This window comes from Mustela putorius, unplaced genomic scaffold (assembly GCF_011764305.1).
Source record: "Mustela putorius furo isolate JIRA1106 unplaced genomic scaffold, ASM1176430v1.1 tig00000743_pilon_pilon_pilon, whole genome shotgun sequence".
In the NCBI taxonomy this organism is placed as follows: domain Eukaryota; kingdom Metazoa; phylum Chordata; class Mammalia; order Carnivora; family Mustelidae; genus Mustela; species Mustela putorius.
Genome location: NW_025421464.1, coordinates 1,695,763 through 1,708,068, shown reverse-complemented (window position 1 = coordinate 1,708,068; position 12,306 = coordinate 1,695,763). Strand labels below are relative to the sequence as shown.

The following is a 12,306-nucleotide window of genomic DNA, read 5'->3' as shown; positions in this document are numbered from 1 at the left end:
GCTCATGAAAACAAGTGGATGGCCAAGTAAATAACACTGGACCTGACATTGCTGAGCCACTGACCTGACCACTGATCAAATATCAGCAACCACCTAACCTCCAGACAATAATACTTTTTGTATAAGTCATTATAGTCACATTTTCTGTCATTTATAGCCCAAAACAATCCCAACTAACATAGAAGTCCGGAATTCTAGACCTGTCTCTGGCATTTTCTAGATACATACGACAAAGGCAAGTCACTCCACCTTTCTACCTACCTACTTCCCATAAACAAACGAGAAAGCATTTCGAGTGCTATAAAATACATTACTGTTCTTACAGTATCATCACTGCCTTTAGACCTGATACCTCTCCTCTCCTTGACCACATTTGTATTCAAAGGACCCTCACTGAAAGATTCCCCAGTGACTGACAGTGGTTAAAATTCCCCTGCTGCAAGGAGTAAGTTTTCCTGTTCTTGTGAACAAACATGCTGGAAGACATGGGAAAATCTTGGATTCCCATGATCTTAATGCCTAACCCAGGTCACTGGGAACCCTTCCCAGGCAGGAATGTAATGAAGACTACCAAAGTTGGGGGAGGGAAGAGGCAGGAATGTAATATGCAACAACCCTAATTAGCTTCCTAAAAATCATGACTTCCACCAAAGCATGCTACTGAAAACTACCTGGAAAGTATTCAAATTTAACCCTCACATTCTTCTTTCTTTTTTTAATTATGGAGCTAAACAGCTACGCTCTTTGGAGGACAACTGTATTTTTCTTTTTGACAGAGCTTGCCAAATGTAAACATACTATAGTATTGTTCATAAAAGCCAAAAAACTAAAAACCAAAGTTCCACCAATAGAAGATTGGTTGAATAAATTAAGGCACAATCATATAATAAAATATTAAGTAACTTTATCTTTTTTTTAACGATTTTATTTATTTATTTGACAGACAGGGATCACAAGTAGGCAGGGAAGCAGGCAGAGAGAGAGTAGGAAGCAGGGTTCCCACCAAGCAGAGAGCCCGACAAAGGGCTCCATCCCAGGACCCCGGGACCATGACCCAAGCCGAAGGCAGAGGCTTTAACCCACTGAGCCACCCAGGCACCCCTATTAAGTAACTTTAATATTAGGTAACTTTGCATATGTGATGATATGTGTACACAGTGAGCTCCAAGAGCTATTAAGAAAAGCAAAACATTAAAGTGCATACTCTTATTCATGTTAAAAAGAAGCAGAGGGACTCATATATACCTTTGTTCACACATAAGACTATTGTGTAAGGAGACATAAAAGTGTTAACAGTATTTGGGTCTGAGAAGAGAGCTAGGAGTTCTGGATCAGAGGAAGATTTTTCACTATATGAACTTTTATACTCTTTGAATGTTTTATAAATGTATATACCTTTTCAGTTTAAAGAACTAGTTAAGCAGTATTTATTTCCCCCTAAATTGATGTATACAGTCCATAAGTCACTGGGCTTTCTGGAATTTTTTATTAATTAAGTACTTTTGGTAATCCAGCAATAATTGCTAAACCTCTTGATTTTTGGAAATAACGTTTCCCATTTATGTGGTCTATAAATTGGCTACTAACTTCACTTATCCAAATGTTATCCATCCTTTCTTTTTTTAATTGTCTCTGTATAAAAACAAAATGCTCCTAGATGGGGCGCCTGGGTGGCTCAGTGGGTTAAAGCCTCTGCCTTCAGCTCAGGTCATGATCCCAGGATTCTGGGATCGAGCCCCAAATCGAGCTCTCTGCTCTGCAGGGAGCCTGATCCTCCTCTCTCTCTCTGCTCGCCTCTCTGCCTACTTGTGATCTCTGTCTGTCAAATGAATAAATAAAAAATCTTAAAAAAAAAATATGCTCCTGGGTATTGACTTAATAAAAAGTATATAAACTTCAAAAAAGGTTAAAAATAATAATAGTTATTAATTATTGAGTACTTATGGCATGCCAGACACTGTTTCCACAGCGTTTTACATATATTAATTAACTAAATCCTCCAATAATCCTGTGAAGTTTAAGTACTATTATTATCTTCATTTTACAGGTAAGAAAACTGAGGCAAGGAGAGACTTATACTACTTACTTATTCATGGCCACACAGCTATGAAGTAGCAGAGCCAGCCTTTGAACTCAGATCTACTACCTCTCATATTTACTGATTTTTTTCTTTAGATAATCTCTGTGCCCAACACGTGGCTCAAATTCACAACCCCAAGATCAGGAGCCATGTGCTCTATCAACTGAGCCAGTCAGGCACAACTCTTTGTGTGTATGTATTTTTATGTATCTATTTGTTTGTTTTTATTTATTTACTCTCATATTTATTTAAAAGATAGATATTTATGTAGCTCAATAGGAAATGTTAAGGAACAAGGCATAAAACCATTTGTAGATAATAACTTCCAAATACTGTTTACTATAGGCCAAGCACTGTGCCAGGCACTGGATATAAATCATCTCATTGAAACTTCATCAACAATATACAAGGTAGATATCATCATCACCATTTTACAAATAAGGAAACAGGTTCACAGTAATTAACCTACTCCAAGATTACCAACTAGTATGTAGCTGTGTTGAGTTTTAAGACCAGATCTGTGAGATTCCAAAAATCTAGAGTTGCTATAATGAACAGATTTTTCCTAAAACATTACTTCAAAGATGAAGTATGTAACCGAATCATACTAATCTGTCAGACAAATGCAAATATTAACTCTGCTTTACATATAACTATAAGTATTCCTGAAAAACTGTTCACAAAAGAATACTGGTAAATTAAGAATCCTATTCTAAATACACTGGGAAAGCTCTGAGCTGAATCATCCCCTAAGTAAAACACCACCCCTTAATTTCTCTTTTTCTTAGTTTGTATTCTTGCATATAAAGTTTTTCCTTTGCATAAGATGGAAGTTAGTCTGAACCTCTCAGTGGATATTCTAGAGTAAAAGAGACAAAGAGGAGGGTATTTAATCAGATGAAGGGATATCTTTTGAGGTCTAAGAGTGCATTTGATTGATGGGGGTCAAAAGGCAAGGGGCGCAAACTTAAATATGCCTAATCTTTATTTAGCTAAAACTTTAAAACCAAAATACTATTTTTCTAACATTACTTCTTTTTTAAAAAGCTTTTTTTTTTTTTAAAAAGATTTTATTTATTCATTTGAGACAAAGATCACAAGTAGGCAGAGAGGCAGGCGGGGGTTGGGGGGGGGAGCAGGCTCCCCACTGAGCAGAGCCCAGGACCCGGAGATCATGACCTGAGCTGAAGGCAGAGGCTTTAACCCACTGAGCCACCCAGGTGCCCCTAAAAAGCTTCTTTTAAGCTATCTTTTGGTCTAGTATGAGCAACTCAGGAGATCATCCCTACCAACCCTACTAAAAAGGGAACAAGTAAACAAAATGTATATATACTGAGAAGTCTGACTCTTCAATAAAAGGTGACAGCACAAGTACATGAACAAAACCAAAAGTAACTACTGGGTTATGCCGGTTTCACCAAGCTGCTTCTCCCACAAATAATAAAATTAAGATGTGAAACCTTCAAAAATTAAAAAAGCACAAGGCCTGGTGGGAAAAGGAACAGCCCAGGGCCTGGGCCAACTGTTTAAATGAGAGAGCCCCAGGCATGATGGGAACTGGATACCTTCCTGCACCCCTTAATCAAGATTGAATTTCTGTCAACAGGTCTCACTGAAAAAAAAAAGGAAAGAAAAAAGGCACATGCGTCAACCACATTCCCCCAAACAAATAAGACTGCCAAGCAAGAGAACCAGTTTCACATTTCAAAATTATCTAAATCCACCACAGCTCTAGACTCCTGCAAAACTAGAAATATTCTGAGTGAAGAAATAGCTCTTTCAGACCAATAATCCTACAACAGAACTGAGGAAAAAGGCTCTCCCATATTATGAACTACTTAGGTTCCTTTTAGAACTGCCTATTAAAAGCCATCATCGTATCATACAGCTCATTTTTGTTTCCAGAGAACAAAGACTAAAAGAATACATATAGGGGCTCCTGGGTCACTCAGTCATTAAGCATCTACCTTCAGTTCAGGTCATGATCCCAGCATCCCAGGATTAAGCCCCACATCAGGCTCCCTGCTCAGAGTGGTTTGCTTCTCCCTCTCCCACTCCCCTTGCTTGTGTCCCCTCACTTGCTGTCTGTCAAATAAATATCATTTTTTAAAAATAAATAAATAAAAGGATATATGTAATCTCTTCCCTTAAGAAACTCATATTTGAGGGGCGCCTGGGTGGCTCAGTAGGTTAAAGCCTCGCCTTCCGCTCAGGTCATGATCTCAGGGTCCTGGGATCCGGCCCCGAGTCGAGCTCTCTGCTTGTGGGAAGCTTGCTTCCCTTCCTCTCTCTCTGCCTGCCTCTCTGCCTACTTGTGATCTTTGTCTCTCAAATGAATAAATAAAATCTTAAATTCATATTTGAGTGGAGACTACAGACAATTGTGATACAGGGTGATCTTTGCTAAAAAGGGGAAAAAAAACCAAGATCACTGTGGAAGTCCAGAGGAGGAGAGCTGGTGGAAGTGATGCTTAAAAATACAGACAGTGGGGGCACCTGGGTGGCTCAGTGGGTTAAGCCTCTGCCTTCAGCTCAGGTCATGGTCCCAGGGTCCCACATCAGGCTCTCTGCTCAGCAGGGAGCCTGCTTCCCCCTCTATTTCTGCCTGCCTCTCTGCCTACTTGTGATCTCTGTCAAAGAAATAAATTTAAAAATCTTAAAAAAAAAAAATAGACAGTGGTGAGCATAGCATAAGCTACAGAGATGTTGAATCACTGTTGTAAACTGAAACTAATGTAGCATTGTGTGTCAACTATACTTGTCAAAAATTTTTTTAAAAAGGAGAAAAGATATGCACAAAGAACACAGCAACAAAAAGATACAGACAATCCTGCAGAGTTCTACAAGCTAAGGATGCATACTGACTTTTTCTAAGGAAAGAGATAAATGGAAATGGGAAACAAATGTGGGAGAAGCACATAATTGAGAAAGATTGCAAAAGAAGCAATGCAACTTGTTTCCACATTCATTAGAAATTAACCTCCATCACGTCCTATTCCTCTTCACTCTCAAACCCAAAATAACTAGACTTGACAACCTCTATAAATCAAAAGATGCAGATTCAGAGGAAGTGGGGGAAATCTGCAAAAGGGTGCATTCTAAGCAAGGTTGACATAGCAGCTAGCAGCTCCTAAACAAAACAAAGACTTTGGTGTGACAAATGCTCTCAAGCACTTCACTATCCACTTTGTGAGCTGCACTGTACCTATTTCTACTGGAAGAAAAATCATGAGTTAAACAACTGGTAATATAATAGAGTAAAAGTAAGTCAAGACTTCATTAGAAGTCTATTAGTTAAATGGTCCCATCCCAAATGGTGCCATTTTCCCAGGCACACCCTCTCCTACTTTCACAAGGGATAAGAGATCCTGTTACCGTACCACAAGTTAAATAGAGTTATTTTCATCTTACGCAGCGAAAAAACACCTACATTTTTTTTGTACATAAGGGATTAGCAGGAGTCAGTAAATGGCAACATAATCCAGCATGCAATTTCAACTGTTAATCAAAGCCACAAACTAAGTCTAAAGGAAGTTAATGGACTTTGTGTTTCCACATTTATGTTTGCTAACTTCTATGTTGAAATTGGATCTGTTTACAGAAACAGATGCATGAAGCTTCCAAAATTGGGTCAATTTAAAATCCAATGACAATCCTTCACTGTCCAAGCACTGAGAAGTCAGCACAGGACACATGGACACTTGTTGTAATTCATCACTGTCCAGAAACCTCAAGCACATATACTTTTTATCATTTCTCTCCCAAACTTTTGAGTTATGGCTTACGAACTCAGTTCTGCTTTATTTAACTTATCTGTACAATTCTACAAACCCTAACCTACTCTTAAACAACTAATAAAACCTGGATAAAAATCAATGATGCCATTTACCTTCAAGCCAAATAAGGACACAAAGTAGAATACTAAAAGGAAATCTTTGAAGAATATTAGGAAATCTCTGCAGAATATCAAAGTGTTCTGCTGTTTCAATAGTAAGAAGCCAAAGAGTTTTTAAGGGTTGATAGTGGGGCTGCATACATTCCTAGTGAAATCTCAATCACACAGTCTTAAGGAGATTTTTACATCCTTCAAAAGGTATCCTTCTTGCAGGGCACCTGGGTGGCTCAGTTGTTAAGCGTCTGCCTTCGGCTCAGGTCGTGATGCCCAGGTCCTAGGATTGACCCCCGCATCAGGTTCCCTGATCAGCAGGAAACCTGCTTCTCCCTCTCCCACTCCCCATACTGTGTTCCCTCTCTCACCATCTCAAATAAATAAATAAAATCTTTAAAAAACAAACCAAAAAGAAAAACACAAAAGGTATCCCTCTTGGGATGTAGATACACAGGTACCCAAGAATCTCAGAAAGCAATTGCTTACGGGATGCCAGCAAGTGTCAGTGACAAGGCTGTAAGATTTTTAACTATAAAACTTTTTATACTATTTTGAGTTTTGTACCATGTGACTGTATCACATACTTTTAAAATATAAATTTATGCCTGTGTAAAATATACACTATTAAGTGGGTATGTAAATCAGCATTATTTTCTTATGAGGCAATTTGGTGTTATGTACCCGTGTCTTAAAAATATGCATTCAGGGGGCACCTGGGTGGCTCAGTGGGTTAAAGCCTCTGCCTTCGGCTCAGGTCGTGGTCCCAGGGTCCTGGTATCGAGCCCCACATAGGGCTCTCTGCTCAGCAGGGAGCCTGCTTCCCTTCCTCTCTCTGCCTGCCTCTCTGCCTACTTGTGATCTATCTGTCAAATAAATTTTGACATTTTGACATAATCTATTTATGTTAAATAAATAAATTCAATCTTAAAAATATATATATGCATTCGGGGCACCTGGGTGACTCACTGGGTTAAAGCCTCTGCCTTTAGCTCAGGTCATGATCCCAGGGTCCTAGGATCGAGCCCCTCATCAGGCTGAGCAGAGAGTCTGCTTCCTCCTCTCTCTCTGCCTACCTCTCTGCCTACTTGTGATCTCTGTCTGTTAAATAAATAAATAAATAAATATGCAATCTTTGACCAATGATTTCACTGCATAAAATACTGTGGCAGAACCATATAATGGAATACCACATAGCTATTAAAATTATGTTGTAGAGGGATGCTTGGGTGGCTCAGCTGGTTAAGCATCTGCCTTCCGCTCAGGTCATGATCCCAGGGTCTTGGGATAGGTCCTGCATCCGAGCTCCTTGCTCAGCAGAGAGTCTGCTTTTCCCTCTGCCTGCTGCTCCCCCTGCTTGTGTACGCTCTCTCATTCTCTCGCTCTGACAAAAAAAATCTTAAAATGTTGTAGCAAATTTTAACGAAATGAAAAAATGCTCATAACCTAATTATTATATTGAAAAATATAATGAAAATTTTTAGTGTAGGACTATTTATTTATTTATTTATTTATTTATTTTAAAGATTTTATTTATTTATTTGACAGAGAGAAATCACAAGTAGATGGAGAGGCAGGCAGAGAGAGAGAGAGGGAAGCAGGCTCTCCGCTGAGCAGAGAGCCCGATGTGGGACTCGATCCCAGGACTCTGAGATCATGACCTGAGCCGAAGGCAGCGGCTTAACCCACTGAGCCACCCAGGCGCCCCTAGTGTAGGACTTTTTAAAACCAAATATGGGCACAGAAAAATTTGGAAAGAAATCTATCAAAATGTTAGCAATAGTTTATCTGAGAAGTACGATAGTGAGGGATAGTTCTTTCTTTTGCTTTTTCATATTAAATAAATTTTCTTCCAAAGTATGTTATTTTTGAAGATATATTAAACATTTTTGATTGTAATTATTAATGTTCCTCTTATCCCTTTTTAATGTAACTCACTTTGGACACCGCCTTACCTGTGGTTTAATCCGTCAGTCCACCTGCCTACGGGCTTGATTCAGAGTTGCAATATACTTTTCACATCTCTTCTGAAATGCTGAAGTCTGGCCGTGATCGTATAGTGGTTAGTACTCTGCGTTGTGAAATGCTGAAGTCTAACAAGTACTTTTTATCAAGAACCTGGATAGCACACTCGGTGGCTCAGTTTGTTAAGCGGCTGCCTTTGGCTCAAGTGGTTATCCCAGGGTCCTGGGATCAAGTCCTACATGCAGCTCCTGGTTCAGCAGAGAGCTTGCTTCTCCCTCCCACTCTGCTTGCTGGTCTCCCTGTTTGTATTCTCCCTCTCTGTTAAATGAATAAATAAAACCTTAAAAAAATTCTTTAAAAAATAAAAATTAATTAATTTTTTAAAAAAGAACCTAGAAGAAACAGAAAAGTGATAGAACAGGTTCATGTTCTCTGTAGTAAAAATGGTTAACAGAGACTAGGAAAAGGCTATAAAACACCAAAGATTACCCCTCTCAAAACCAAAGAGTGCCTCTAGGAGCTAAGGTCTAAATAGCATAAATCTGGGGCACCTGGGTGGCTCAGTGGTTAAGCGTCTGCCTTCAGCTCAGGTCATGATCCCAGAGTCCTGAGATCAAGCTTCAGGCTCCCTGCCTGGGGAAGCCTGCTTTTCTCTCTCCCACTCCCTCTGCTTGTATTACCTCTCTCGCTGTGTCTTTTTCTCTGTATGTGTGTCTCTCTCTCTCTGTGTCAAATAAATGGATAAAATCTTAAATAAATAAATGAATAGTATAAATCTACCCTAAAGTTAATTGTTGTTTCAGCTTACGTTTTGAGTATACATTGCTGTCTCGTGGTGTCTTTAATATTATATACTCACACTTTTATTTTTTTATTTTTTTTTTTTTTTAATATTTTATTTATTTATTTGACAGACAGAGATCACAAGTAGGCCGAGAGTCAGGCAGAGAGAGAGAGAGGAGGAAGCAGGCTCCCCGCTGAGCAGAGAGCCCGATGCGGGACTCGATTCCGGGACCCCGAGATCATGACCTGAGCCGAAGGCAGCGGCTCAACCCACTGAGCCACCCAGGCGCCCTATATACTCACACTTTTAAAACTAACTTTCCAAATTCGCAATTTAGGAACACTGACACCAAGGGTAATAGTGTACACTTCTGTGTTATTCAAACATCAGGACTGATAGTAGGCACACTTGTAATATGGAAAGAAAAAAAACTTTTATTATCTTTTTTAATAGTATTTTTTAAACATTTCCAAAGTAAGCTCCTTTCCCACTAATCAGTAATTTCCTCCCAATCAAATCTCTCTATGCAAATGAACATAACCAGAAACCCCCCTCCAGCTATCCATTCTTTTTGCACCAAGTACCTCCAACCGCTGATCTCTAGATCTCTGTCTCAAATACAGACCTATTCATAGAATTGTTTGGGCTGTTCAGTCTCCTAGTAGTCAATTCTATTTCCTAACTTTACTCATTGCAAAGACAATTCAGTTTGCCAAAGGGCATTTAGAGCTCTCCTTTTTCTTTCCTTCCCCAGCAATTCAAAAAGAATGAGGGAAGAGACCCAGGTAAGGCTGAAGAAAAAAATACGTAAGTAATATGGAAGAACTTTGAACATCTGGCACCTAAACAAAAAATGAAGGACTTTCTCACATAATCCTGTCTCGTGGAGAAGCCTAATTGCAAATGTAGGATAAGTTTATTTTATTAAGCTTGGAATATACAGACATAAGCATAAGGCTGGCCAAAATCACCCTATTTTATTAAAAGTTATAAAGTTGTTTTTTAAAGATTGCATTCATTTATTTGACAGAGAGAGTCAGAGAGTGGAAGCAGCATAGGGAGAGGGAGCCTGATGAGCCTGATGAGCACGGAGCCTGATGTGGGACAGGATCCCAGAACCCTGGGATCACAACCTGAGCCGAAGGCAGACCCTTAACTGACTGAGTCACCTAGGCGCCCCAAAAGTCTAAACAAATTTATCAACCTAGTTGAATACATCCAGTTTTTCATACCTGCAATTTTGTAGTCAATTTAGATAATGCCCTCCTGCCTATCCAATTCAGCAGATAGTAAGTGGGCAATTTCTCTGCACCAAGACTGTTCTAGTTCTTTTTTTTTTTTTAAGATTTTATTTATTTATTTGACAGAGAGAAATCACAAGTAGATGGAGAGGCAGGCAGAGAGAGGAGGAAGCAGGCTCCCCGCTGAGCAGAGAGCCCGATGCGGGACTCGATCCCAGGACTCTGAGATCATGACCTGAGCCGAAGGCAGCGGCTTAACCCACTGAACCACCCAGGCGCCCAAGACTGTTCTAGTTCTTATCTAACCAAACTCTGCTTATCAAGAGCCAGATGGGGTCCCATCTGCTTCACAAAGACATCCTTGCCTGTCTTAAGCCTCACTGATTGCCCTCACCTCTACCTTGCCGGCACCTACAATACATAACACTACAGTACTCCAATGCTGTCATTTCTTGTTCAGATAGTCACTTGTGAATTTGAATCAGTCTTCTGTCCTCAAGCATACCAGAAAACCCATGAGAACATCATACATCTGAATATCCAGAGTATCTAACATCAATCTGAGCACACAGTACACCCTCAAAAATCAATTAATTAGCTAAGTGCACTGGGAGCCACAGAAATTTTTATCCTGAGAGTGGCAACTTAATACTGAGCTAACACACCTAACAGTGATACTCCAAAACCACCAAGGGTGATATAGGGGTGGCTTGACAGGGGGTAGGATACGTTGAGACCACAACCCAAGAATATCCTTATTATAGCAGTCAATAATTCAAATCCTGATGAAATAAGGATAAGATAAGAAAGGCCTTAGGATGTCAAGAGAAGGTAAAGCTGAATGAACCTAGGAGTACATAAATGACTTCCGAGCAAAATCAGCAGAGTCCTCAATGCTGTCTGGTTCTAAGTAGGGCTGATTGGGGCAAGCCCTTCGGATTTAACTATGGGAAAACTGTATGCGAGACAAAGACACCACACATCAAGGGAAAGGGGGCAGAACAGTCCTACCATATTATAGTCTGGTTCACCCTTGTCCTTTCCTCTTCAGTCTACAAATGTTCTAGGACAGGAAATTAGAAAGGCAGTGATACCTAGTTATTCGTTGCAGATCTAGATAAAACAGGATGAATTTTAAATCCCAAACAAAAAGACAACTCCAATTGGAACGAAATTCCCGCAATTACCTTCCTATTCTTACACAATAGTTTTTAAATGTAGTCGTCTTGTGACCACATCTGTTTTCCTCCACCAAAGCCACCCTTCTTGAGGGCGGGGCTACGGTTTCATCCATTTCTTGAAATCTGGATTGTGGGCCTCAGTTTCCTCCTCTAAAAAGTGGGACTAAGAATAGGACCTGCTTCATTGGCTTCGTGGGACAATTAAGTGAGAAAACGCACGCAGAGTGCGTAATCCAAGTGAAAGCTTATTTCATTTGTGCGTGGTAACAATGGTCGTTACCATTACTAGCTTACAGCCTCCCACAACCGCTACTTCCCCGTATTTCCCAGGGCCGGCCACGGCCTCTACCTCCAGATGCAGCCCGCTAGTCTCGGTCGGGACACACTTCGCTGGAAAATCCTGTGCCACCAAGAGAAGGGTCGTCCGAAGCCCGACTACCTTCCCGCCTGGCCAGGGCGGCGCCCACACAATTCGACCGCCTCTGAAGCCCGGGGCAAGAGGCGCTTGGAGGCGCTCCGGGTTTGGCGGCCTCCAGCCTTTCGAAAATCAGGGAAACGGCAGGCCGCACCCCAGCTGGTCCCCGTTTCTCTCCAAAGCTCACCTCACCTCAGCTCTGACAACCGAGCGTCCGGAAGATCCGACGCGGGACTTCATTCAGTACCGTTGAAAATTTGAACCCAGGCTCTCTAGTCGAATGCACCAATCAGAGTGCGGGAACCGGCAATCCTTAGCCTCCCGATTGGCCCAGAGGATCACAAGGACGCCGGAAGACAGGATGAGGGACTAGCAAACAACCGGCCCGGGAGGCTCCTGGGAAATGTAGTCTCATGCAGCTGCGTGAACCATTTGGAACAAATCTAATGAGGAAATTACTACAAAGCCCAGAACCCTCGACTCCAGATTATTCGGGAGAGGTGGTACCAACTGAAGAGATAAGAAGTCGCTTCAGGTAACAGAACGGCGCGCGACTGGACCTCCGAAATACTTTCATGAAAGAAAATTTATGATTCTTCCTATAGTAGTGCATGGTGCCTTGAAATGTTCATAAGAATTCCATTCGTTTTAATATAGACTCCCCTGTATACAGCATAGACTCGCCCTCAGCTTCTCTCCCAACTGTGAAGGAGTCTCTCCAAGTCTTTATTGAGCCCATGCCCTGATATAAAGC

General features: G+C 40.8%; 1 protein-coding gene across 6 annotated transcripts in view; it reads right to left on the bottom strand.

The window, feature by feature from the left end:
• TPX2 (TPX2 microtubule nucleation factor) overlaps nt 1-11,846 on the bottom strand; it is a 59,151-nt gene extending 47,305 nt beyond the window's left edge. For 2 of the 6 annotated variants that reach the window (XM_045084029.1, XM_045084034.1), the window contains exon 1: nt 11,745-11,846. The gene's annotated coding sequence lies outside the window, so the exon portion shown is untranslated. The other 4 variants (XM_045084030.1, XM_045084031.1, XM_045084033.1 and 1 more) reach the window with 4 other exon arrangements.
• Nucleotides 11,847-12,306: the final 460 nt, after the last annotated feature.